The sequence below is a fragment of the Oryctolagus cuniculus genome, chromosome 15 (genome assembly GCF_051225735.1).
Source record: "Oryctolagus cuniculus isolate XC-2025 breed Fujian yellow rabbit chromosome 15, ASM5122573v1, whole genome shotgun sequence".
NCBI classification, from domain to species: Eukaryota; Metazoa; Chordata; class Mammalia; order Lagomorpha; family Leporidae; genus Oryctolagus; species Oryctolagus cuniculus.
The window spans coordinates 17,869,383-17,895,772 of record NC_142881.1 but is presented as its reverse complement, the minus strand read 5'-3'; the positions used below and the strand labels follow the sequence as shown (position 1 = coordinate 17,895,772).

The 26,390-nt window shown below is 48.7% G+C and overlaps 1 protein-coding gene and 1 long non-coding RNA gene across 2 annotated transcripts in view; one reads left to right on the top strand and one right to left on the bottom strand.

The window, feature by feature from the left end:
• The window catches only part of GPAM (glycerol-3-phosphate acyltransferase, mitochondrial), a 138,088-nt gene that overhangs the window by 76,547 nt on the left and 35,151 nt on the right, over positions 1–26,390 (bottom strand). Inside the window, exon 3 of the mRNA XM_089313988.1 lies at positions 13,317–13,388. The gene's annotated coding sequence lies outside the window, so the exon portion shown is untranslated. The remainder of the gene's footprint in view (positions 1–13,316; positions 13,389–26,390) is intronic.
• LOC149121919 (uncharacterized) lies at positions 1,667–5,254 on the top strand. Its single transcript, XR_016221171.1, has 3 exons — positions 1,667–2,212; positions 4,670–4,883; positions 5,109–5,254. It is a non-coding gene; the product is annotated as an uncharacterized LOC149121919 (long non-coding RNA).

Sequence of the window (26,390 nt, the reverse complement as noted above, 5' to 3'; positions counted from 1 at the left end):
GGCTGCTTGTTCCTTTCTGGTGAGTCAGCGGGGAGACGTGGCTCTTTGTTGGTGCAAACAGGGCCACGGAAGGGGCCCTCTTGTGGTCTCCCTGCTTTCCAGGAGGTGTGGGGGGGGGGGGGGGCTGAGGAGAAGGAAGATGGCCCCTCGACCTTTCCGAGGGCCCAGATCACGGACAAACCCAGCAGCCATTGCCTTTCACTGGTTTCTCTCTTCCCAGTAAACACTCGGCTTTCTCTGAGAAATCAGTGAGCCACCTGCAATCCTGAATTTGCAGAGCCAAAGGCCTGAGAAATTCACAGTGTAGGAAAAGGTCCTCCTACTAGATCCCTCTCCAAGGGAGACACCTGTTCCTTAGGTCTTCATTCCTTCATTCCCCCATCCAGGGGAGCACAGCAATAAGTCAAACACACTGTGGAGAACATGAGGCTGGGAAAGTTCAAGCGAGATGCAAAGGAGCAGACAGGCCTTAGAGGAGGTGGCAGGAGGGGGCCAGGAGCTTAGGCAGGGTGCAGAGTGCTGGAGGGGCGAGTGGCAGAGGTGAGTGCGAAGTGGCACAGAAGCGCAGGCACCCAGAGGAGACACTGTAGGAAGGAGCTCGGACTCAGAGCAGGTGGCCATCTATGCCCCGGGGAGCCAAAGCAAAGGGTGGCCAGCAGCCCTGCCTCTTTCACCAGCAACTGCTTTCCAGGTCTTCTAGATGGGAACACAGAGGATTAGATTAAAAGGCCCCTGTTTTCTCGGAACTTCCAGTCTGAGCCAAGAGACAACAAATAATGGCTAATGCAATTATGGAACATGCTGGGGCTAAGTCAGTGGCATTTGGAGACGGTGAAATCAGTTGAACAGAAGGACCTCAAGGCCTTCAGGGTGTGCAGGGATTGCATATTGCACCCAGGAGAAGAGAGGAACTGCATCAGTGATCGCAAAGTTTCACCTGCGCACACACAGCCGCTCCTCCTTCCACTGCAAACGTCTTTCACCATTGACAGCTTTCTTTCCCACTGGCCTGGGTCTCCTAAACCTCAAGCCAATGTTCCAGGCAGGTGCTTCTGGCTAGTCAGGGTTAGCACAGGAGGTCGGCGCCGTGGCTCAACAGGCTAATCCTCCGCCTAGCGGCGCCAGCACACTGGGTTCTAGTCCCGGTCGGGGTGCCGGATTCTGTCCCGGTTGCCCCTCTTCCAGGCCAGCTCTCTGCTGTGGCCAGGGAGTGCAGTGGAGGATGGCCCAAGTGTTTGGGCCCTGCACCCCAAGGGAGACCAGGAAAAGCGCCTGGCTCCTGCCTTTGGATCAGCGCAGTGCGCCGGCCGCAGCGGCCATTGGAGGGTGAACCAACGGCAAAGGAAGACCTTTCTCTCTGTCTCTCTCTCTCACTGTCCACTCTGCCTGTCCAAAAAAAAAAAAAAAAAAAAAGAGAGAGAGCACAGAAGGAGAAATCTCAGCCTAAAGCAGACACGGTGGGTCAGGGGGACGTGGGAGAGAAAGTATCCCCCAAATAGAGAGACTTAAAGACAGAGTAGGGGTCGCCTAAGTGAGGATGGCAATGACAAAAGAATAGCAAATATGAAGGGCTCAAAGTAGGAACGGGAGGGAAATAATGCAGTGTGGCTGAGATTATGAGGGCAGGGGGCAGGCAGGGCTGGGGAGGTGATCAGAGGGCGGGAAGAGCAGGACTGCATGGACAGCAGCCGACAAGCTCGGAAGGACTCCAGCAGGAGCTAGGAGTGATCCAAGTCAGGCTGCCAGCACCCTTCTAGCTTCTCTGCACACCAGGGTGCATAACACAGGTGAGGAGGCTGTGGCAGGAGCCCCAGAGCCTGGACTAGGCTTGTGTCAGGGGACTGGACACGACAAGTGATACTGGAGGCGATTCAGGGGATGAAATTGCTCAAACTGGTGATTAGCTGTGAGGGTAGAGAGAATCAACATGAAATCCAGCTCCTCCCCAAGTCCCCCAGTGACAAGGAGGAAAAGGAAACTGAGAACCCAAGCAGCTGTGCTTGCTGATCTAAAATACCCGCCGGAAGCCAGCATTGCTTGATGCTTCACCAAATGACTCCCGCATCTCCAGAGAACGCAACACACCAGACACACAGCTGTTTCTCACTTCTGCTTTAGGTCTCAGGTGAAGGGTGCACAGAGCCTGGAAGCCCACCTGCGGCACAGAGCCGGAACCCAACCTTTGAAAGCCACTCAACATTTTGCTTCGCTGGTGGGTGTCCCATCTCTGCAGGGGATAATCCAAGAGCTCTGAGAGGTGGGGGCCATCACTCAAGGTCATCCAGCAAGTTGGAGGTGAACAGAGTCAGAACCAACAGCCCCAGCTTCTGAGGCCACTTGCTGCTCAAGCCCTGAACAAACCAAGCACTTTAAGTTATGCCATTGCCCACCTGAACACATTTAAACACAGGTGCTAAGATGGTGTCTCCCGGCTAAGTGGGAGGTCAGCACCTGCAGTTAACCCCTTCCACTGTGTAGACAAGACTCATGGCTGGGCTTTGGAAGAAGAGATGGGTGGGCTGGGATATATGTGATTCCAACTCCTCTCTGTTCCTACTGGGACCCCTTCCTTGACCAGCTTTGAACAGGTGGACTAAGGGGTCTTCAGATTCTGAAACACCACATTTGAAGAGCACCTCACTCCCGGCGAGTAGGGGCAAAAGGAGGTGACATCTCCGAATCGCAGCTGCCATCCTGGTTCCCTGCAGAGGGCACCTGAGCACCTGCCGTGTGCCAGGCACTGCTGTCAGCACTGCACATCTGCTTATGCTCAGGCCCCTGGCAAGCTTCATACAACAGGGGAGTGAGGAGGTTTTTAATGCTGGCCTATTCCTGACTGCTAGGCCCATGTGGGGCCACCTCAAAGGAGCTGAATTGCTGTGTGAAACTAAATGATGACAGCTAGAGATATGGGGTGGGGGGTTGGGGGCCCAAGAAGGTAACTCACTGGGGCTGGGCCCAGAGGACAGAGCAGGAATACAGTGAGCTGGGCAATATAAGCCTTCGCCACCCCCACCCCCACATCTTCATTCTTTCAATCATTCAACATCATTCAACACATAGTTATTGAACCCCTTCTAGAGTGTTCCAGAGGCTGAGACTATAGCAGCAAACTCCACAGACCAATCTCTGTTCTTCTGTAGCTGTTGTGGCAGTGGGGAAGACAGATAGACAACAAGAATGTCACATGTTAGGTAGGGACACCTAGGTCAGGCAGGAGGTCTATGGAGTAGGTGGCATGGGAGAATGGCGAAGGGGACAGGAGTGGTGCCGGGGTGATCAAAAAAGGCTTCCTGGGGGAGGTGGGGTTTCATTAAGAATGGAAGGAAATGCGGGCACTGGATCTGCAGACACCTGGAAGAAAAGGGTTCTAGGTGGAGGGACAGAGTGCACTAAGTTGCCAGGACAGAGATGAGCTCAGAGAGTGGGAGAAGGAAGCATCCAGTCCATGGGGCAGGAGTGAGAGCAGGTGCTTGGTGATTGTGTGCTGAGGTCAGAGCAGGGGCAGCACGGGGTAGAACGGGTGTTGGGGAGGAACATGTATATTATACCTGGAGACACCATGACACTGTGGATGAAGCAAGTGAGGCTCAGGAGGGGCAAAGGAAATGTCCAAGATCACACGGTTAGGATGGCAGAAACTGCGGTTTGGTCCTGCAGCTGTTGGAGCAAGCTCTGCTCTTCCAACTCCAGTCAGCTACAAAGTAGGCGCAGGGAAGAGAAAGAGTAAAATGCAGAAGCGCCTGTGGCTAGCAGATGTGTGATGCTGAGGGCAGTGCCTGGCACAGAGTAGGTGCTCAGGTGCCCCCCTCAAGGAAGCAAGGTGGATGCTGAGATTTAGAGCCGCCACCTCACCTTCGCGGCTCACTCCTGGGCTGAGGTGCTGCCTGCAGGCCGTGTTCCAGGATCCAGACATGCCCCACTGCACCATCGGGGGATACACTGATGTCTTGGATCCCAGCGCACACCCTTGAGGGCCAGACCCAGAGAATGCCTCTAACTGTGGGATCTGAGAATAGAGGGGACCTCTATCTAAAGCAGCCATGGATCCCTGCTGGCCTGGGACAGGCACAGTTTGTCACCCTGCAAAATCATGAGTCCCCATTTCATCTCTAACAAGACCCCATCTTGGATGGCAAATTACATGGTGATCCTATTGTGCCTCAAGCCATAGGTAGAGACCCACTGTCATGCCCTCTGTAATTTACTTCAAAATACTCCTGTTGGGGCTGGCACTGTGCTGTAGTAGATAAAGCTGCATCTGTAGCGTCAGCATCCCACATGGACACTGCTTTAAGTCCTGGATGCTCCACTTCTAATCCGGCTTCCTGCTAATGTGCCTGAGAAAGCAGCAGAAGATGAGCCAAGTGCTTGGGCCCCTGCACCTGCACATGGGAAACCCACATGGCGTTCCTGGCTCCTGGCTTCGGCCTGGCCCAGAGAATGGCTGTGGCGGCCATCTAGGGAGTGAACCAGCAGATGGCAGATTTTCTCGCTCTCTCACTCTCTCTCTCTAACTAACTTTCAAACAGATAAAATAAATCTTTAAAAAATATTCCTACTTAAATAGCAGGATATGTGCTGTTTTTAGCTTAAGCCCTAGAAAGTGGTTGGTGACCGTCTGAAATAGAGCCATTGGGATCTTTCCATCCCCTCCCCCACCTACCAGGTACTGGCAAGCATTTGCGTGATGGACTCAAACACCAGCCCTTCAGTCAGAGGCTCTGTGAACAGTTATGGCGGATGGTGGAAGCAATGTCTCAGAGAGTAACCAAGACACATAGATTGACCAGGCAATGTGTGCCACACTCCTGCTCTTGCATGAATGGGACATGAGAACCTAGGAAGCCCAGTGTCTTCTATGCTCTTGAAATGCACCCCGGGTCAGGACTGTGTGTTAGCTAATGGGAGGGTCTCTTCAGCTGATTCTGCATAGAGTGTCTGCTGCTTATCCAAAGAGAAGCTTCTATGGAAGATGCCGGGGCAGCTTCCAAGAGGGCAGAAAGCTTGGTCTCCACGCAGCCTGAGGAAGTGCATGCTGTGCATCTGTGTGCTAGCAGGCAAGCATGTGAGTGGCAGGGCTCACCTGAGACTTGCCTTGTCTGTAGCCGTTACTGGCAGACGCTGCCCATGCCTGTTGGAGTGGAACTAAAGGATCTTGGGCAATCCAACCAACCCGGGTCAGTCACAACCCCTAGGAAACCGGCGAGATCTCAGAGGAGAAGCAGCCAATTGGGCAGTGAACCAGCGAACAGAATACTTCTCTCTCTCTCTCTCTCTCTCTCTCTCTCTCTCTCTCTTTCTCTCTCCTTCTTTCTCTGTGTAACTCTGACTTTCAAATAAATAAGTATTTAAAAAAAAACACTGATAGCTCTTTCACAGCTTGATTTGTGGACCAAGATTCATCCTTGCTCTGATGGCTATCACTGGTCACTTATTCATGTATTCAAGAGTAGTTACACAGGTGTTCTTCTAGATGTGAGGCATACTATAGTGAACACAGGTGATCAAAAACAGAGGGGTGGACATTTAGCCCAATGGCTAAAGAGCTGATTAAAATCCGCCCCCCATCTCACATGGGAGTACCGAGGTTCAGTTCCCAGCTCCAGTTCCTGACCCCGGCTTTCCCTGATGCAGACCCTGGGAAGCAGCAGTGATGGCTCAAGCACTTGGGTTCCTCCCACTTCTGTGAGAGACCCAGGCTGGGCACCCGGCTCCCAGGCATCTGGGGAGTGAACTGGTGGATTCGAGCTGCCTCTCTCTGCCTCTCAAACAATTTTTTAAAAAGTAATAGATACACAGTATAGTCATACAATAAAACATTTGGCTGAAGACCAACTGAAGACCTAATACTTGCTACAATATACTATACTTAGGAACTGAAGACCTAACACTTGCTACAAGGTGATGAAAACCCAAAACCCTGCTAAGTGAAAAGCCAGACACAAAACACCCCATATTGTGATTCCATTCCCATGAAATATTCAGAATAGGCAAATTAATGGGGACAGCAGATAAATTAGTGATTGCCAAGGGATAGGGAAAGCTGAGAATAACAGAACTGCTAATAATGACTGGGTTTCTTTTGGGGATAATGAAAATGTTATAAAATGGATTGTGGTGAGAGTGGAACAATGCTCTAAATTTACTAAAAACCACTGAATGGTATATTTGAAATGGATGAATTGTATGGCATATGAATTTTATCTAAATAAAGTAAAAAATACTATTAAAGCCTACGTTTTAAAAATTAATTACATTGAAATCAACAGAAGTAGAAATGTAAAAACAGACACAGCCATCACTTACTAAATGACAACTGCTGGTGTTCCCACGTATTTGTTTCCATGCAATGAATACCTCTCCAGGGAATCCCCCAGGACGCAAAAGTAAGCGAGGGATCAGCCAGCCCAGGCTGAGTTGATGAGCTCAAGCTCAGAATGAGCAGGCTGTGCACACACACACAGACACACAGACACACACACACAAGTGTGCACTTTCTCAGGAACTTTCATAGTCACCCTTTTCAGTTTCCATCAGTCTAGAGAAATGAGAGTCAGCAGGTTGGACAACATTTCCTTAATCCTGATTTGGTGGGAAAATCTTTCTAAGCCTGTTTGGATGCTGGCATGCCTTCATTTGGTTCCCTGGAAGCAGAGCCTAAAACAAGTACTCAGAAGCAGGGAGATAAAAAGGCTTCCAGGAAGAAGAGGAAAGGGTGTTGGCCGGCGCGGCTCACTAGGCTAATCCTCCGCCTTGCGGCACTGGCACACCAGGTTCTAGTCCCGGTCGGGGCGCCGGATTCTGTCCCGGTTGCCCCCCTTCCAGGCCAGCTCTCTGCTATGGCCAGGGAGTGCAGTGGAGGATGGCCCACGTGCTTGGGCCCTGCACCCCATGGGAGACCAGGAGAAGCACCTGGCTCCTGGCTTTGGATCAGTGCAGTGCGCCAGCCGCAGCGCACCTGCGGTGGCCATTGGAGGGTGAACCAACAGCAAAAAGGAAGACCTTTTTCTCTGTCTCTCTCTCTCACTGTCCACTCTGCCTGTCAAAAAAAAAAAAAAAAAAGGGTGTCTTGGTCTGTTTTCTGAGCCTGGGTAATTAAAGAAAAGAGGCTTATGTGGGGTCGTGGTTCTAGAAACTGGCAAGTTCAAGAGCAATGCACTGTCCGCTACTCGGCTCCCAGTGAGGGCCTTGTGCTGCTTCATCTCTTGGCAGGAAGTAGAAGGGTAAGGGCATGTATCAGTGAGAGAGGACAGGAACTCCCAGTGTCACTGGGTTCATGAGGGCTCCACCCCCAGGACCCAAACACCTCCCATTGGGCCCTACTCCCAACTCCATCACATTAAGGAATAAGTTTCCAACACATGAACTTCTGGGAGATGAACCCAAATCATAATAATGTTGCTAGGCAGAGACTAGGAGGGGAAAGCCAGGAGAGGGAGCAAGATCAAGCTGACTCCCACCTTGGGAAACAGGGTCCAAACCCACTAAGGACTGTTGGAGGCTGTGTACACTGTGGCTCAGATATGTCCTGTGGAAGGCATTTTCCCCTCATGGCTGAGGGTTTCCCCTGATGTGTTCATTGGCTCCAGGTGCAGGCTACACTAACCTATGGGTCTCAGCACGTTCTCCCAGCTTCAGCAAAGGCTGTTGGGCAGAACCTGGTGCTGGAGGAGAGACTCCCATAGTGGCTGACAACTGTCCACCACTGATGCTCTGCAATTTGAGTGGCCCAAATGGTTGTGATATGGGTCCCCAAAAAAGTCTACTTCATGGGTGCTCACTGTCTAGTAAAGAGACAGGTGTGAGGAAAGTGGGTGTATGGGGGTCAGATTTAGCCAGGTAAGCATGCTCTGGGCATGACAAAGTCTTTGTGGGTGGCAGACAGCTTAGCAGCAACGTTCCCATGCATTACTTCATTCTCTGCTTGCACAATAACACAAGAAACACTCTTCTGTCAAAGGCAAGGGACAGCTTAGAGAAGTTATGTAAGGAGGAGTCAGTAGGCAAGACAGGGGCTCAACCTCATAACAACCTCATAACAAAAGTGCACCTAGCATTTCTCTAACTTGTTTGATGATGCATTATGAAATGTATTTTACATGGGGACTCAAATCATACAACACATTTATTTTTTAAGACTTATTTATTCATTTATTTGAAAGAAAGAGAGAGAGAAAGAGAGAATATCCTCCATCCACTGGTTTACTCTCCCACAACAGACAGGGCTGGGCCAGGCTGAAGCCAGGATCCAGGAGCTCCATCCTGATCTTCCAAATGGTTGTCAGGGACCCAAACACATGGGCCTTCCCAGGTGCATTAGCAGGAAGCTGGATTGGAAGTAGAGAGGCTGGGACTCAAATCAGCACTCGGACACGGGATGTTGGCACCACAATTGGCAGCTTAACCTGCTGCATCGCAATGCTAACTCCCCACACGCGTGCTTAACTAAAAGTTTCACAAAATCTTTATTCCCATAGGAAATACAATCTGATTTTTTTAAAAGATTTATTTATTTACTTGAAAGTCAGAGTTAGAGAGAGAAGGAGAGGCACAGAGAGAGAGAGAGAGAGAGGTCTTCCATCTGCTGGTTCACTCCCCAGATGGTCGCAACAGCCAGAGCTGGGCCAATCCAATGTCAGAGGCAGGAGCTTCTTCCGGGTCTCCCACGCAGGTGCAGGGCCCAAGCACTTGGCCCATCTTCTACTGCTTTCCCAGGCCATAGCAGAGAGCTGGATCGGAAGTGGAGCACCCAGGACTCAAACCGGCGCCCATATGGGATACTGGCACTGCAGGCAGCAGCTTTACCCACTATGCCACAGTGCCAGCCCTATGTCTGCTCTTTAAAGCCTTAGCAACACTGAATGCTGTTGATATTTTCTTCTGGTTTCAGCTGAGCTCACTTGTAAGCCCTTCCATTTTACCTGAAGGAAGTCAAGACTGTGCCATTTCTCAGGTACCCATCTTAGCCTCTTGATGAGTCCAATGCCACTTCAAACCACTGGATCTCTAACTGTGATGCGCGTGAGGATCAGCAGGGGCTTTTACCATGTCCCACACCCAGATGCACCAGAGACCAATTACATTAGGAGGTGTGGGCATGGGCCCCTGACTTCAGCATCTTCCCAGTGTCTCTGATGGGTCACCAGCTGACAAGCATCGCTCAATCCATGACCCACACCACCTCCAGGCGACCTTCTGAGAAGACAGCTCACCTCTGCCTCTACCCTTTTGGAAAAGAGCAGTTCTCTCCATTCTTCCTTAATACTAAAGAACCTGCTTGCTTGGAAGATCTGTCCACCCCAGTGTTTTCAAGCCCCCTTTAAAAAATAAAGTTGTGGGGACTGGCCCTGTGGTGTAGCGGGTTAAAGCCCTGGCCTGAGGTGCCAGCATCCCATATGGGCACTAGTTCTAGTCCCGGCTGCTCCTCTTCTGATCCATCTCTCTGCTATGGCCTGGGAAATCAGTAGAAGATGCCCCAAGTCCTTGGGCCCCTGCACCCACATGGGAGACCCAGAAGAAGCTCCTGGCTCCTGGCTTTGGATCAGTGCAGCTCCGGCCATTGCGGCCATCTGGGGAGTGAACCAGAAGATGGACGATCTCTCTCTGGCTCTACCTCTCTCTGTAATTCTATCTTTCAAATAAATAAATAAATCTGTAAATATGTTAGAAGCTTTGTATTACCAGAATATATAGACTGACAAATAACTGTCATGAATTCAGTGAATATTTTGGAATGCCGATCATTTGCTAGTCATCACTGCAGACTCTCCTTGTGCTTAGAAAATGGCACATCCTGAGAGTTGCTGTGATTAGCTTATGCAGAGATTCATTGACTTCCAACAGCCCCACAAGTAACAGCCCACAGAAACCACTGATCACAGGCAAGGTGAGAACAGTATTAAATAGCAAGTTGAGAGTAGAGAAGAGGCATCCAGGGCCATACAAGTAGGGGTGGATCAGGGATCTCAGTGCCCTTTGGAAGGTACTCAAAGACTCTGTATCTATCCCAAGCCACCTCTTCCAAAGTGTGGCAGCACCATCTCCCCCCCTGCAGTACAGAAAGACCTAATAAAGTAGGTCACTCACACCATGGCCCCCAAAGACGTCCATGTCCTAACTGTTGGAACATGCGAATCTGTAACCTCAGATGGGAAAAGGGACTTTTCACATTTGGCCAAGTCAAGGATTTAAAACAGGAACGTTAGCCTGATTATCCGGTTGACTCAATATAATGATGGGGGTCCTTGCAAGAGGGAAAGAGAAAAGGCAGAGAAGGGGATGTGACCACAGAGGCAGAGCTCAGAGTGAGGCAAGGCTCAGATCCAAGGCATGTGGGCAGCCACTGGAATCTGGAAAAGATAAGAGAGAGAAAACGCAAGAGCCTCCACAATCATCACAGCCCTATTGATAGCTGGGTTTTAGCCCCCTGGGGCTGGCTTTGTACTTCTGATGTCTGGAGCTGGCAGATAACAAGTCTGTGTGGTTTCAGATCACCAATGAGTGATTACGTTGTTACAGCAGCAACAGAAAAGCAATACACCCTTGCAACCCCTTAGATTCCACATCTGTGTTTAAAAACATTTTCTGCCTCTTCGCCAGGGCTCTCACATCTCCACTTGGTAAGACACTAACCCCCGCTCCACAGTGGAGATGAAAAATTTACAAAGGAAAAAGTACATACATGTTCAATATATGTATACATATATACCAGTATCATTCACCATTCAAAAATGCAATTCAGGGGCTAGTGCTGTGGTACAGCAGGCTAAACCTCTGCTGGGACACCTGCTCCCACGTGCAAGTGCTGGTGCAAGTCCCAGTACTCTGCTTCTGTACGGCTTCCTGCTGATGGGCCAGCGAAGGCAGCAGAAGATGGCCCAAGTGCTTCAATCCTTGCCACCCACGTGGGAGACCAGTGGAGTTCCTGGCTCCAGCCTGGTACGCAAAGCCCTGCTTGCAGACAAAAAAAATTCTCTCTCTCTTTCTTTCTCTCTCTCTCTCCTATCTACCTCTTCCCACCTCTTCCTATCACTCTACCCTTCAAATAAATCAACAAATGAATCTTTAAAAAGAGAAGGGCAAACCACACTCAAAGAAGAGTGTAGTTGTTAATAACGAGACCTCTAATACCCGAGTTTCATTTTAGTCCCAGCTCGACCATTTGCACGGCTGTGTGGTTTGGGGGAAGTTACGGACGCTTCTCGAGTCTTTGTGATGGTCTTTCACGTGCCACGCTGGCTGCGAGGTAGTGATGTACTCCATGATCACTTGGGTTTAAGACAGGGAGATCTGCCTGCATAATCTTGGTGGGCGTCATCCAATCAGCTAAGAGCCTCGGAGAGGAGCCAAGGCTTCCCTGGGAGTGCAGGAAATCCCACCTGTGGGCTGTGACCCAGGCCTGGACCTGACATCCCCGCCTGCCCTTCCAGACAGCCTGCCCTGCAGATTCTGGGCTTGCTAGGCCAGCCTTCAGGATGGCATGCAGCCAAGTCCCTGCAAGAAATGTCTTAATCTATGTCCCCTGCTGCTCCTACTTCATGACTGAACTCCAACTGACACAGTCCTCAACAGTCCTCTGACAGTCACAACAGCACCTAGTCCAAGGACAGTGGTGAGGATTCAATGAGAGAATGTGCGAAGATGTCTGGCACACAATCATCGCTTGGCAGTGTTTGGTAGCATTCTATGTCGTCTGGAACAAATACAGTCTTTCCCTCTCCCTAGCCATATTCCTTGCCGTGTGACTGAGCATGCTCCCATGCTGAGTCAGTTTAGTCATGTGACTTGATTTAGCCAATGGGATGTCAGCAAGTGTGACACAAGCCAAGGCTCGAGGAGTGCTTGTGCATTGGGTTTGTCGTTTCTTGCTGTGCCCAGAACCCACCCCCCACCCAAACCACGTGAAGAGGTCCAGGCCAGTTTGTTAGATGATGAGAGGAATATTATCCCATCACACATTTTCCTGCCCCAGCTGAAAATAAGCAACAAAGTCCCCAAAAGTAGAGCCTGTTAGTGGGTGGCAGCTCATCACAGATATGTGATGGACCCTAGTCAAAATCAGCACTGAGTTCATCCCAAATCGCCTACCACTGATTATTCACTAAACAAATAGTTGGATTTTTTTAATTAATTTATTTGTTTGAAGGTCAGAGTTGCAAAACAAAGAGAGACAGAGAGAGAGAGAGCTCCTCCATCCACTGGCTCACTCCCCAGATGGCCACAATGGCCAATGCTGGGCCAAGCCAAAGCTAGGAGCCAGGAGCTTCATCCGGGTCTCCCACATCAGTGGCAGGGGCCCAAGCACTTGGACCATCTTCTCCTGATTTTCCCAGGCCATTAGCAGGGAGCTGGATTGGAAGTGGAGCAGCCAGGACACAAACTGGCACCCATATGGGTTGCCAGTATCACAAGTGGTGGGCTTTACCTGCTACACCACGGCACCAGCCCTCACAGATGTTTTTTATGAGCTACTGTTTGAAGGAGGGGAAGTGATCTGTTACAGTGAAAGCTACCTGATACAGGAATAAAAGTGACATTTGTTTTAAACCTTCCAAACTGGAAATTACTTTTTAAAGAACAATGGCCATTACTAATTCAGGTATAGTGAAACCAGTCTGTCCTTAGATTTCTTTTGGGTACATATATGGTTGCAAACTTTTGAGACAATTGATTAATAGACTCAATACATTCAAAAACTTTATAACATAGCTTTGGATCTAGTAACTCTAGCTCAATCATTTATTATCAAGATACAAATAGAAATGTGGACAAAGATTTATGAAAAAGAATGCCCAATAAGGCGAGCCTTTTGAATGGCAATGTAGGGCTATGTAACAGTCAGTAAATAAAAACAATAAATTTTCAACAATGGAAGATTATTGAGTTGCTGCTAGTACAACATAATTGAATACTAGGCAATAAAAAATTAGCATGTCAAAGATTTTACAATTTTAGAAAAAGCTCCAAGTTTGTTCAATGAAAAATGATAATGTAAACCAAACCATGAAACAGTGTGGTTCAAATTTTATGTAGTGTGCATCTGTGCATATAGGGGAAGGGAACTAGAAAAATACCAAAATACTGATTATATCAGGGAGTGGGATTATTGTTGGTCTTTTTATCTTTGTGTTGCTCTGTATCTTACATTTTTATAATAAACGTGTTATTTTTACTATCAGAACAATAAAAAGACTTCAGAAATCATATTCATTCTGAAAATCCATTTCCAACACCAAAGCAGCAAAGTCATTCACTCTAAGACCTAGGACAAGAGGGACTTCCCCTGGGAATTTGCTCCCCTCTTGGGTACTCACCTGTCTCTGGCCTTGTTCGTTACTTATTGCTGTGTCGTCATGGTGAGTGCTTCAAAGTCGTGCTGTGTTTACCTGGAAGGCAGAGCACACACATCACACATTTGCTAAAACTGTGATGGAGGAGTTGTTGTGATGTCACCTTCAAACCACGTCTGGCATGAGACCACTTCTGCCTCAGCTCTGCTGCCCAGGACTGTGATGAGCTCCCCAGGACCATGAAGAGCTCATGTCCCACAACTTCTCTGAAACTCTCAGGTCCAGACACACTGGCCCCTGTGCCACTGTTCCCTCTCCCCAGGCAGACCCCTGCCTGTAGAATGTGGTGCTTCCAGTTCCCTCTGCCAGAAACAACTCCTCCTCCCTGGCTGGCTCTTTAACCTCCTTCAACTCTTTGCTCAAATGTCTTGTTCTCCCTTCCCCCCAACTAGAAAAAAAAAAAAAAAAAGAATCACAAATAAGTCCATTAGAAATGGGCAAAGGACTTGAAAAGGCATTTCTCCAAAGATGACCCATAACTGGCCAACAGGTATATGGAAAGGTATTCAACACAGTAAGCAAGAAAATGCCATCCAAAACTACAATGAGACATTGTCTAATGCTTGTTGGTATGACTCTTATCAAAAAACAAAAGGTAAGTATTGGTGAAGATATGGAGAGATTGGGACCTTTGTCCATTGTTGGTGGGGTTGTTAATGGGGCTGTTGTTATGGAAACAACATGCAGATTTCTCAGAAAATTAAATGGAGAACTGCTACATGATTCAACAATCTCACTTTTAACTATTCATCCAAAACAATCGAAATCAGAATCTTAAAGAGATATCTGTATATCCATGTTCATCACATCATTATTCACAGTAGCTGAGATACACAAGCAACCCAGAAGTCTCCCAGTGGGTGAATGGATAAATAAACTACTGGACACACATATAACAGAATAGCATTCATCCTTAAACAGGAAGGAGTTTGTACCACAGGCAACACATGGATGAACCTGCAGTACATTATGCTTAGTGAAATAAGCAGATCTGGAGGACGAACAATGCATGACCCCACTTCTATGAAGTATCTAAAATCATAAGACTTGTGGAAACAGAGTAGAACAAGAATTTCCAAGTTCTAGGGCAAGGGAACTGTTCAATGGGCATAAAGTTTCAAGTGTACAGAACTTAGTTCTAATTATGTACAATGTACAGCATTGTGCCTACAGCCAATACTGCTTAAAACTTGTTATGAAGAGAGAGCTCATATTGTATGTGTTCATAGATAAAGAATGCTTCAAAAAGTTCACAGAAAATAGAATTAAAAGAATTTATTTGGGTGTTAAAAAATGGAATCCAGATATAGTTTTTTGATAATAAGCATTTTCCATGAACTTTTGCAGACCCCTTGTTTATCTTCTCAGTGGGGCCTACTCTGAACTCTGCTTCCCACCCTTGGAACTCACGGGGACATCCCACTGCTTTGCTTTTCTCTACAGTTCCTAATGTTGGGGTCCATCTCCCTCCAATAGGCGGGTCTCTGACAGAGCCCAGCCTGGAGGAAGAGGAGACACTGTACAGGTGTTCGCTGAATGAATACTTGGCATAAGTCACTCCACAGCACCGTGTATGTGCACTGCACTTTACTCCCCTGACCTCTTAGGACACAGCTTCAGTTCCAAGTTTCACTCAGGCTCTGAGGGCTGGTGGCATCTGTCAAAACTGATGACACTCAAGTGGCAAAGTTCAGTTGCAGCAACACATCCTGGGCTCATGTGAAAATCAAGCTTTCTGTAGCTGGCCTGACTCAGTTCCCCAAGCACCACCCACGTCCTGGCAATTAAGGCAATCTATCAGTGTTACACAAAGATCATTCCAGAGACATTTAAAATTCCAGCATGTTTTCCGTGGCCTTTGAGCCTCTCAGCTGAGTGATGAACTCAAAAGTGATTTTCCTCTTTCCTTGTCAGACACACAGGCACACACAGTAACATGGATTTATGGTGTAAAAGGCCAGGCTAGCCTAGGACTCAGAGAGCTTGATCCTAGCCTGTCCCCTTCACTTTGTAGCCATGAGTTTAGTTGAGTCTTGGACTATAAAAGCCTCCATTTCTTCATTTTAAAAGAGAAATTAAAATTCTTTATTTATTTTCATTTTCATTTGAATAGCAGAGAGACAGAGAGAGATAGATGTTCCATCCATTGGTTTACTACTCAAAATTCCTGCAACTTCCTGGCTCCAGCCATGCTGAAGGTAAGAGCCAGCAACTCAATCTGGGTTTCCCATGTAGGTGGCAGGGACCCAAGCACTTGAGCTAACACCTGCTGTACCCAGGGTGTGCATGAGCAGGAAGTTAGATTGGAAGTGGAGGAGCTGAGACTTAAACCCTGGCACTCTTACGTGGGATGCAGGTATCCCAAGCAACAACTTCACTGCTGTATCAAACTCCCACCCACCCTGAAAGAGAACCCAATCTAGACCGTCTCTGTGTACCCCTTTCTTGCTCTGGACTATCAGAGCTCCATGAAAGGCTAAGTCTGCAAGTAGGATGCCGGAATAGCCCCAAGCTGCCTTCTCTCCTCCACTTGACCTGCCTTCTCTGTCTACTTCCTGTATAAAGCCTCCTACTGTCACCTCCCAGGACAGACCTGACTGTGAGGGGCTGCGTGAGGATGAAACCAGCAGGCTCTGGGTCGACATTCACCTCCTCCCTTCACTCCAGTGAGCCCAGGGACAGAGACGATAGGAAATTGTCCACTCTGACCACCTCTTCTCACGTGCTATCTCCACCTTCAGAGAGGACCTCCAGGCTGCCTGGCCTTGCTCAACACGCTTCTGTCCAGCTCGGTCTGCCCACCGTGATGTCAACAGGCACATTGTGGATCACTCACAATGACTTTCTGTTTCTCAGTGTTTCACTATCCCCGTAGCTAACTTGTATATTCCCCCATCGTGCAGAGGAAACTGAGGAACAGGCGTTAAGTAGTTTGCTCAAGCTGATTCCTCTGCTGGTGAGGAAAAGGACAGTTCGCGTTTTCAGGTGCACTGCCCTTTCACCCTTCCAAGAATGGTTTGGTGCAATGGACTTGAAGGAATGAGTCACTGCCCTGAGCATGTGGGGCAGACATGGGCCAGACTGGAGGAGCTAACATTGCCCCGGCCTTTACCATATCTTCTCCTTAAAGAGGTAATCATTAGCAGGACTTAACTGTTGAGCACCCACATGTATTTCATCTTGTTTCTAACTTTTCTGACAGCTCTTTGGGGAAACAGGGGCCCAGGGAGATTAAGGAACTGACCTGAAGACAGCAAGGCAGTGACTGGTACAGCCAAGGTCCCTACCCAGGTCCCTACCCAGGTCCCTCTGCATCCCTACTCTGAAATTCCTTCCAGTGATGTTGGTTATTGGGTGCTAGGGGAGAGATTCAACTGCCTGTACCATACCCTGCTCAGGGTCCTGCTCACTCCATCTGAATTCTGGTCACAGAAGCCAACAGCAGGAAGTCAGCCTCAGCCCCCGCCTCTTTCCACCTGAGCACCCCCTGAGCCCACCAGGTGTCCTCCCTGCCCCAAATACCCATGATCCTCCTCAGCTATCCCACTCACAGGGGTCTTGAAATTGCCATATTTTGTATGATATCTGCACTTGCTCCTGGACAAAGGCCACAGGGGGGACCGAGCTTGTGCTAAGTGTATCTTTGAGACCCCTGCATTGTGCTAAGAAGTACACTGTATTTCACTAACACCTCTGTCAGTCCTTAAATGAAAGGGGCTGTGACATGGAAGGGTTAAGCAGCAAGTAGGCTGTGAGCAACATGACAACAAGAGCTCCGCTGTATGCTTGGAGGCCCTTCCCTGGACCCGTGACTTCGATGATCACAATAGCCCAACAGCCCCTCAAGGTGCATGCAAGTGTTTTGGAGGCTGTTTGCTCATTTGTCTGCCACAGAGACCCTAGCGTTCAGCAGATTCTCAGTGTTAAGACCCAATCCCCAGCACATCGTAGAAGCTCACTCACACAGCAACCAGTGCTGAGTGAGCACCTCCTGGACAACCATCTGCTCCGTGGTTTTATGAAGGAAGGGAAGGAAGTGTGCTGGGTGCAGACTTTGAAGGCTGGGTCTACTCATCTCCTTGGTCTAACATCTTTGGGTTTTTCTTAGGGGCTCAAGTCCTTCTTCCCAGCTGGACTGCCCCTTGAATCAATACTCAAAAGGCCAGATCTTAAAAGTGGCAATGAGGCTGGCGCCACGGCTCAATAGGCTAATCCTCCACCTGCGGTGCCGGCACACTGGGTTCTAGTCCCGGTCAGGGCGCCGGATTCTGTCCCAGTTGCCCCTCTTCCAGGCCAGCTCTCTGTTGTGGACTGGGAGTGCAGTGGAGGATGGCCCAAGTGCTTGGGCCCTGCACCCCATGGGAGACCAGGAGAAGCACCTGGCTCCTGGCTTCTGATCATCGAGGTGCGGTGGCCGCAGTGCGCCGGCCGCAGCGGCCATTGGAGGGTGAACCAACGGCACAGGAAGACCTTTCTCTCTGTCTCTCTCTCTCACTGTCCACTCTGCCTGTCAAAAAAAAAAAAAAAGTGGCAATGATACACAATTTGGAATTGAAAACTGGGGGGTGGGGGGAGGACAGTGCTGTGGCATAGCAGGTAAAGCCACCGCCTGCAGTGCCAGCACCCCAAATGGGAGCCAGTTCGGGTCCTGGCTGCTCCACTTCTGATACAGCTCTCTGCTATGGCCTGGGAAAGCAGTAGAAGATGGCCCAAGTCCTTGGGCCCCTGTACCCATGTGGAAGACCTGGAGGAAGCTCCTGGCTCCTGGCTTCAGATGGGGACAGTTCCAGCAGTTTTGTGGCCGACTGGGGGAGTGAACCTGCAGATTGAAAGCTTTTCTCTCTCTGCCTCTCTTTCTCTTTCTGCATAACTCTGACTTTCAAATAAATAAAAGAATCTTTTTTTAAATTTTTTTGACAGGCAGAGTGGACAGTGAGAGAGAGAGACAGAGAGAAAGGTCTTCCTTTGACGTTGGTTCACCCTCCAATGGCTGCCACGGCTGGCGTGCTGCAGCCGGCGCACCGCGCTGATCCGATGGCAGGAGCCAGGTACTTAATTCTGGTCTCCCATGGGATGCAGGGCCCAAGCACTTGGGCCATCCTCCACTGCACTCCCTGGCCACAGCAGAGAGCTGGCCTGGAAGAGGGGCAACTGGGACAGAATCTGGTGCCCCAACTGGGACTAGAACCCAGTGTGCCAGCGCCGCAAGGTGGAGGATTAGCCTAGTGAGCCGCGGCACCGGCCAAATAAAAGAATCTTTAAAAAAAAAAAAAAAAAACTGGGATATCAGAATTCTGATTCCACAGCTGTTACTCATCTATCAGAATGGCCCTGGACAAGTTCTGGAAAGCAAGGTAATTTGTGGCTGTTCTCGAATTATATTCTGCCTGGAATGACAGAAGTCTTTCTCATGGGAGGATAGTTAGTTTTTTGTTTGTTTGTTTGTTTTTGTAATAGGTGGGAAAGTAGAATATGAAAATAATTCAAGTGCTATATTAACAAAATGCTCCAGAACACTGTCACACCGACACTCTCCCTCCCTCCAAGTCCCTATGCCCTTCACTCACCCATACTCCCCCTTTCATTTCCACCCAAGAAAGCATCTGAGCAGGTGAGCAAAAGCAATTCCTTCTCACTTAATTTACAAGGTCAGGGCCGGTGCCCTGGCTCACTTGGTTAATCCTCCGCCTGCAGCTCTGGCATCCCATATGGGTTTCGGGTTCTAGTCCCGGCTGCTCCTCTTCCAGTCCAGCTCTCTGCTGTGGCCCGGGAAGGCAGTGGAGGATGGCCCAAGTGCTTGGGCCCCTGCAGCCGCATGGAAGACCAGGAGGAAGCACCTGGCTCCTGGCTTCGGATAGGTACAGAGCACCGGCCGTAGCAGCCATTTGGGGGGTGAACCAACGGAAGGAAGACCTTTCTCTCTGTCTCTCTCTGTCTCTCACTGTCTAACTCTGCCTAATAAAAATAATTTTTTTTACAAGGTCATTGTTCCCAGGGTGAAGCACTTGGTACTACAAACGCCTATGTCCCAGATCCCGAGAGGTTGTGAGCCTATTGAAAGAACCACAATATGGAGGGAGAGATCCCTAGTTTATGGTCACGTTGAGCTCTGAGTGGGGAGCAAGTCTCAGCTCTGTTGACCGTGTGACTCTGGGAGCCTAAATGACTTCTCTGAGCCTCAATGCCTCATCTGAAACACAGAGAAGCTCCTCATTACGTCACAGGGCTGTAAGAATCAGGGCACAGGGTAGAAAGGCTGCACAGTACTGCACCCAGTCCAGGAGCACAACTCTTAGTGCCGGTCCTCCTAACGACTCTGTCTGGACCTCAGGTTTCCAGCCATTGGGATAGGAAGGACACCTGTGATTTGTGACAGCAGGACCAATACTGGCTTTCCTCACCTCCTAGCTCCTCGGAATACAGTCTTGAATAAGCTGGAGAAAAGAGAGAAACCCCGCTAGCAAACGCACCACGACTTGCTGCATAAGGAGTGGCTGATACTGTCCAGGGCAAACTTCTCTGGAGCTGCTTCTGTCTGAAGGATGGGAAAGGTCGGCCTTCACCCTCTCTGGCAAGCACACGGGGAAAGTGCAGGGCAAAGCCTATCCTGGCCTCCCAGACCCTGCACGTGGCATCAGCTAATCACAGACCTTTGCTTCTAGAACTGAGTGCTATGGGTTTCCTGTCAGGAGGGCAGGTCCCGTTTTGTAAGCTGAATTTTCTTTTTTTTTCTTTTCTTTTTTTTTTTTTTTTTTTTTTTTGCTGTTTCTTAAAGGATGATGTAAAACTTTCATTTTTCCTTTGATTGAAACAGAGTATTGTGATGATACACTTTTATGAATTTTAAGGTCAGTTTGGGGAGGGAGCATAACCCACTCCCACACCACGTGGTGGGGTAGATCTATCTAAGACTCTTGGGGCAGGGCCACTTTCCCAAAACCTCCTGTGGTTGTGCACCTGTGCCAGCTCTGGGCTTGCCTCTCCAGACAAGATTGTCAGGACCAAGAACAAATAACCGAATTAAAATACAAAACTAGGGGAGAACACTTGAGTTCACCTTGAAAATAATTAAATCAAAAAACAAGCAGGACAGGGCCAGCCGACAAACCGAGTACTCGCTGGCGCCAGGCTGCAGGGCCACATGGTCCTGGGAGAGCATTTCTACCTCGTGCCCAGGACAGAAGGACTTCAAGGACATTTCCAGGCCTGAGCAGGCACCCTTGTGACGGGGCTGGCAGATAGGGAACGGGCGTGTGAAAGGGAACTCAGAGCCATAAATGCCCCCATGGAAAATCAAGGAAACACCGGGTGAGACAAAACTCTTATTTCTAGGCACTGCTTACCTTTTGAAAGCATTCATTTATTGCAGAAAATTGGAGTTGTGAGGGAAAATAAAAACCAAAAGTAAAAACTACCCATAAATCTCTCTCCAGAAGATATTAACTGAATAATTATTAGTATTTTGATACAGTTTTAGATTGATAGATAGAAATGTATATGGGGGTGTAATTGAAATTTTGAATCATACTATCTATGATGTTTTGTGACCTATTTTTTCTCCAAATATTAAGTTATGAGCATTTTCCCATGTATTTATTCTGCCAAATTATGGTTTATAGCACCTTATTGTATTCATTGCATTACATCTTATATATAGTGTATATATAATGAGTTACAGCTATTTCAATTATGCAGTCATATATACATTTCAACACACATGTATGCCAGTGTATTCACATACGCTTGTTTATTTAACCAATGTCTTTTTAACCTCATTTCTATTTAACCTCATCTTTTAAAAAATTTATTTATTTGAAAAGTAAGAGGCAGAAACAGAGACAGAGACAGGTCTCCCATCTGCTGTCCACTCCCCAGATGCCCACAACTACCAGTATCGGCCGGGCCAAAGCCAGGAGCCAAGAACTCAACCTGAATCTTGCACAGATGTGGCAGGGACCCAACTACTTGAGCCACCATCACTGTCTCCCAAAGCCGGCACTAGCAGCAAGCTAGAACCTGGAGTGGAGTCGGGACTTTAACACGGGATACAGGCATCACAAGCAGCACCTTAACCCCTGGGCCGGATGCTCACTCCTGGAAATTTCTGATTTCTTACTATTATAAGCAATAACCACACAATAGCTAATGTTTATTGTGTTGCGCATTCTATAAGGACTATCTCATCTCAGTTTCACAAGAAGGCCACAGGGTGAATATTGTTATCATTCCTGTTTATAGCTGAGAAAACACAGGCAGAGAGACGTTAAGAAGCTTGCCTGTATTACTCAGCTTCTTGTTACTGTAACCAAAATGCCTGAGAGGAGCTCCTTAGGAGGGAGAAGGTTTATTTTGGCTCCCAGTTTGGAGGTTCACAGTCCAAGGTCAGAAGGCCCTGTGGGTTCAAGCGTTGGGCAAGGCTGCAGCATGGTGAAGGGAAGATAGTGGGTGAGCCAGGAAGCAGAGGGAGACAGGAAGCTTGCTAGGCTTACGTAACCACCCTCCCTGCAGAACAGTCTTCCCAGGGCAAAAACTCAGAGAAAGAAAGACCTCCCACTGCACCCACATCCCAGGTGCCTTAATTAGATCAAATAGCCACCTTTCATCCATTAACCATTAAGATAAGGCTTTGGGGAACAAGTTCCCAACGCCCAGGTCTTTGGGGGCATCCAGACTCCAACATTACCCAAAATCACTGAGCTAGCACCATTAGGACATGGATAGCGTCACTACCATCAGCGCCCCTCCATCTCCCTGAAGACGTAGAAGCAGCCAGTATGTAGCAGGGTCAAGACAGCCAACAGGGAATGCTCAGCTCTGCCATGATGCCCACTTCTGCCCCACGATGTCAGGATAGGGTGACCTCGTACCCACTGTGAAATCTGAGTCTCAGTTTCTTCACCAATAAAAACTAAAGTCCCTCCCAACTCCACCTTCCAGTCAATTCCATTTCATTGCTAAGAAAGATACATGGCATCAAGGCAGAGGCGCTTAAGCTAGATTTCTCTAAGCTCCTAAACCTGATGCAACTACTTATCAGCCTGAACTCATGAGCCTTGTTTCCTCATCTGATAAACGGGGATGCTAGCATTGCCTGCTTCACAGGACTGCTTCAAGAAACAGCTGGTACGATGTTTGTCAAGTGCTCCAAACAATGCCCCACAGTTGGTAACACTTAGAAATGACTTTAAGCGGAAGCTTCTAACACTGAGAAGTGAATGTACTGGAAGCATTTTTGCCAGCTTAGCCTCAAAGTTTCCCTAGTGAGGCAGTGGAATAAGGCCCTTGACAGGGCCAGCGCTGTGGTGTAGCCAGTAAAGCCACCACCTGCAGTGCCGGCAAGCCATATGGGTGCTGGTTTGTGTCCCAGCTGCTCCACTTCTGATCCAGCTCCCTAATGGCCTAGGAAAAGCAACAGAAAATGGTCAGGGTGTTTGGGTCCCTGTACCCACATGGGAGACCCAGATGAAGTTCCTGGCTCCTGGCTTCAGTGTGACCAAGCCCTGACCTTTGCAGCCATTTAGGGAGATCTGTCTGTCCGTCTCTCTGTGTAACTCTGAATTTAATTAAAAAAAAAAAAAAAGAAAATTCTGTTATTCTAGAAGGTGAGAATGAACTGTAGCACCATCCACGTCAAACCAGGAATCTCACATGCAGACCACCACTTACTGGTTGAGATCTCAGGATGGATTTAACAGGAAGCTTCAGGCCAAAGCTGACATCCAAGGGCTTCCTTCAGTACTGGTGCTGATGGGGTTGAGTTCCCTGAGCTCCATGAGCCCAGGCCTGCTCAGTAACACACCCAACAGAAGACCTGGCCTCTCCAGGCCAGATCCAAGGTGAAGGCTTCAGTCCTTGCATAGGGTCCTCAGAAGGCAAGGAGGCCAGGATGGCAATGTCACTTGCTCCTGGGGCAGGGGCATGGGGCTAGGGACAAGCAGGTGCCAATCATGATCCATGCCTTCTCAATGGTCCCCAAGAATATGCATCCGTATTCTGCTAGGAATGGTTTGACTTTCTTCCTAACCAGTAAGAGAAAGACAGACTTTTGTCTCTCTGTGTGTTTTCAAACCCTCAGAATTTACTATCCCAAAGGCTTCCATAGTCTCCACTAGGCAGCCACGGGGTTCAAGCAGATGGTGTCTCGGATGCGTCACATGTAAGAAATATGAGAAGGTTTCCTTCTTGCCACTCAACGGGGTGAACCGAGAAGACGAGGCACTGGTTGCTGAACCAACTCACTAACTTGCTGCTGCTTTGAATCCAGCACCCACACCTCCCTGAAGACATGGAAGCAGCCAGGACGCAGCAGGGTCTAAAACAGCCAATACAAAATGATGCAACAGATGATAGCCCAAGTATATGGGTTCTTGCAATCAGTATGGGAAACTCACAAGGAGTCCCAGACTCCTGGTTTTGGCCTGGCCCAGTCTCAACTGTTGTGGGCATTTGGGGAGTGAGCAACCCATGAAAGATCTGTGTTCTATCTATGTATCTATATATTTATCTACCTCTCTCTCCCCTGTTTGTCATTCAATAAATAAAATAATAATAATTTTTAAAGAAGTAAGATACAATGGCTTCAAGGAAATACTCAGCTCCCTGGCGATGCCTGCTTCTGCCCCCTGCCACCCTCCTACAGATCCGATAGAGGCTGCATTTTTCTCCCTTCCCGTTTCTTGTATTTTCTTCCCACGCAAGAGGCTGTTTCAGAAGTTGGAAAGCTGCCACTTGCACCATGAACTTCCCTTGCCCTCCCACCCAGCCCTGAAAGAGCTTTTCTGTCGGAAGCCAGAGCAGACCTTTCTCTCTGTGGGCCTTGAGAAGAGGGGAGAAGGATTGGCTGTGGAGAAACGGGGGACCTCAGGGACCTTTCCCGCTGAGCATTAAAGGGGGCTTTCTGAAAGGGAGAAGAGAGCCATGAAACGCCTCCAGGAACAAAGATTTCCCTGTTGCAAGATTCCTCTAACAATGGTGGGACAGGCGCCAGATGATACTGGAATGGAATGTTCCCTACGTTCTCACACATTTTCCTCCTAGAAGTGTATCCCTTCATAGGGGAAAAAAATTCCCAAGCGCATTATGGTTCAGTCTCCAGGCTACACTTCCTCTCCCTCCATCCACCAAGCTGGCAGATTAGACAGGCACAGAGGATTAATTGTTTCCCACGCAAAATGCTACAGCGTTTCTAGCTGGCATTTGATAGCTTCTTCAACAAGAAATAACACAGACTCCTGGACATAGAAATTATTTTTTTAATGAAGCATCAACTCTATTTATAACATAATAAGATCAGCACTAAGACGTGTCCATAGAGATCATTTATTCCACAATCTTCATTTGGCAAATGACACCCCTGAGACCCAGGTGAAGCGAAGCCCGGGTCAGGCATGGATACGGTGGCCAGGGAAGGCAGCTGGGCTCCTACAGTCAAGGAAGAAATTCCCTCACCGATCGCTGAGGAAGCCGGAGCTGTGACAACGACACCAGCAAAGCACAGGTGTCCCCACCACCACTCCATGCCCTAAGAAAGACAAAAAGAATGTTTAACTAGTTGCTATTTTATATTTCCAAAAGAACATTACAAATCCAGCACTATGTTGGATTCCTGACACCCATGTTGCCACGTAGGGTTTGAAGTTTTGAATCAACAACAGGAGAGGAAGCAGCACAAGTTTCTTGGGGTTAGGACCCTGCAGCCTTGTTCCCCAACACTCCCAGGCCCCAGCTCCTAAGTCAAACCTTCCCCCACCCCCAAACAGATTCACAACCCACTTGGCAGCATATTGACTTTCTGTACCTCTTCCTCCTTCAAGAGGCTTGACACTCCCACTGACTATCAACTGTGGAAAGTGCTGGAAGCTAGGGAACAGCAAGAGAAGAGGGAAATACATAGGGATTTCCCCTGGTGGCCCTGCTGGGAAAGGGTTAACAGTAATTCTACACACACACACACACACACACAGAGGTGGGGGGGAGGCAATGTCAAAATCACTTAGCACTGAGCAGGTGAGAGAACTGAATTCAAGACTCAAATTACCAGAGGACAGAGACAGGACTCAGATCTTGGATTTGAGTGTGGTGTCCACCTCCAATCCCAGGCATTTGGATAGAATACCTGCCCCCATGGACACGAATATCGTTGAAAGGGTAAGAACTGGAATGATTGTGAAGAAAGGACTCTGGGCAGAACTTTTGGACTCAAGAGAGAGAAATTAAAAGGCCTGGCAGCTGGGGAGCCCCTCCAGTCTCATCACTGAGCATGGGGGGTGGAGCCAGAGGGCGTCCCCCAAACTCACAGGGACTCTTCCCCACCCTCCCACTCTGAGCCTCTGACGTTCCAACACAGAAAACCCCTTCTCCCACGAGAAGACTCAGCAGTACACCCACCGCCTCATCCTTTCCTCCTCCCCTCCCTTCTCCTGGTGCCGTACCCAAGGCCTCTCGTAAACAAAACCACCAGCTAAACTCACCCAGGAGGATGACTGAAAAGCCCTCTTGAAGGTTGTCATGGTCATTAGCTGGTTACATTTGGCCAAGTCACAGCCTACTAATCCTCCAGCGCGACCCAAGCAAGACCACTGTTCAGGGTCTCAGCCAGAGCTGTCTTTGAGATGTCAAGAACTGGAGCCTTTGAACTTGAACTTTCATGAAGATGGGAGTGGATTCAGAGAAAGGGGAAAACATGAGAAGCTCAAAACACAGACAAGCTTTTGGCTGACATGGGTTGGAAAAAAGGGCAGTGATCTTTAAATGAAAACCAGCAACGTGCTGGCCTGAGAGAGAGGTGAGGAGGAGGGTCCAGCTACATAAGACACCTTGGCCACAGCCCTAGGTTCCTGATTCTTGTGTCAGTCATGCCCACCTCCAGGCACAGGCTTCCACCCTCAACAATCTGGCCAAGAGTAGTCTACAGGCTTCTCTTCAGTTGCTTTTTTTTTTTTTTTTGACAGGCAGAGTGGACAGTGAGAGAGAGAGACAGAGAGAAAGGTCTTCCTTTTGCCGTTGGTTCACCCTCCAATGGCCGCCGTGGCCGGCGCA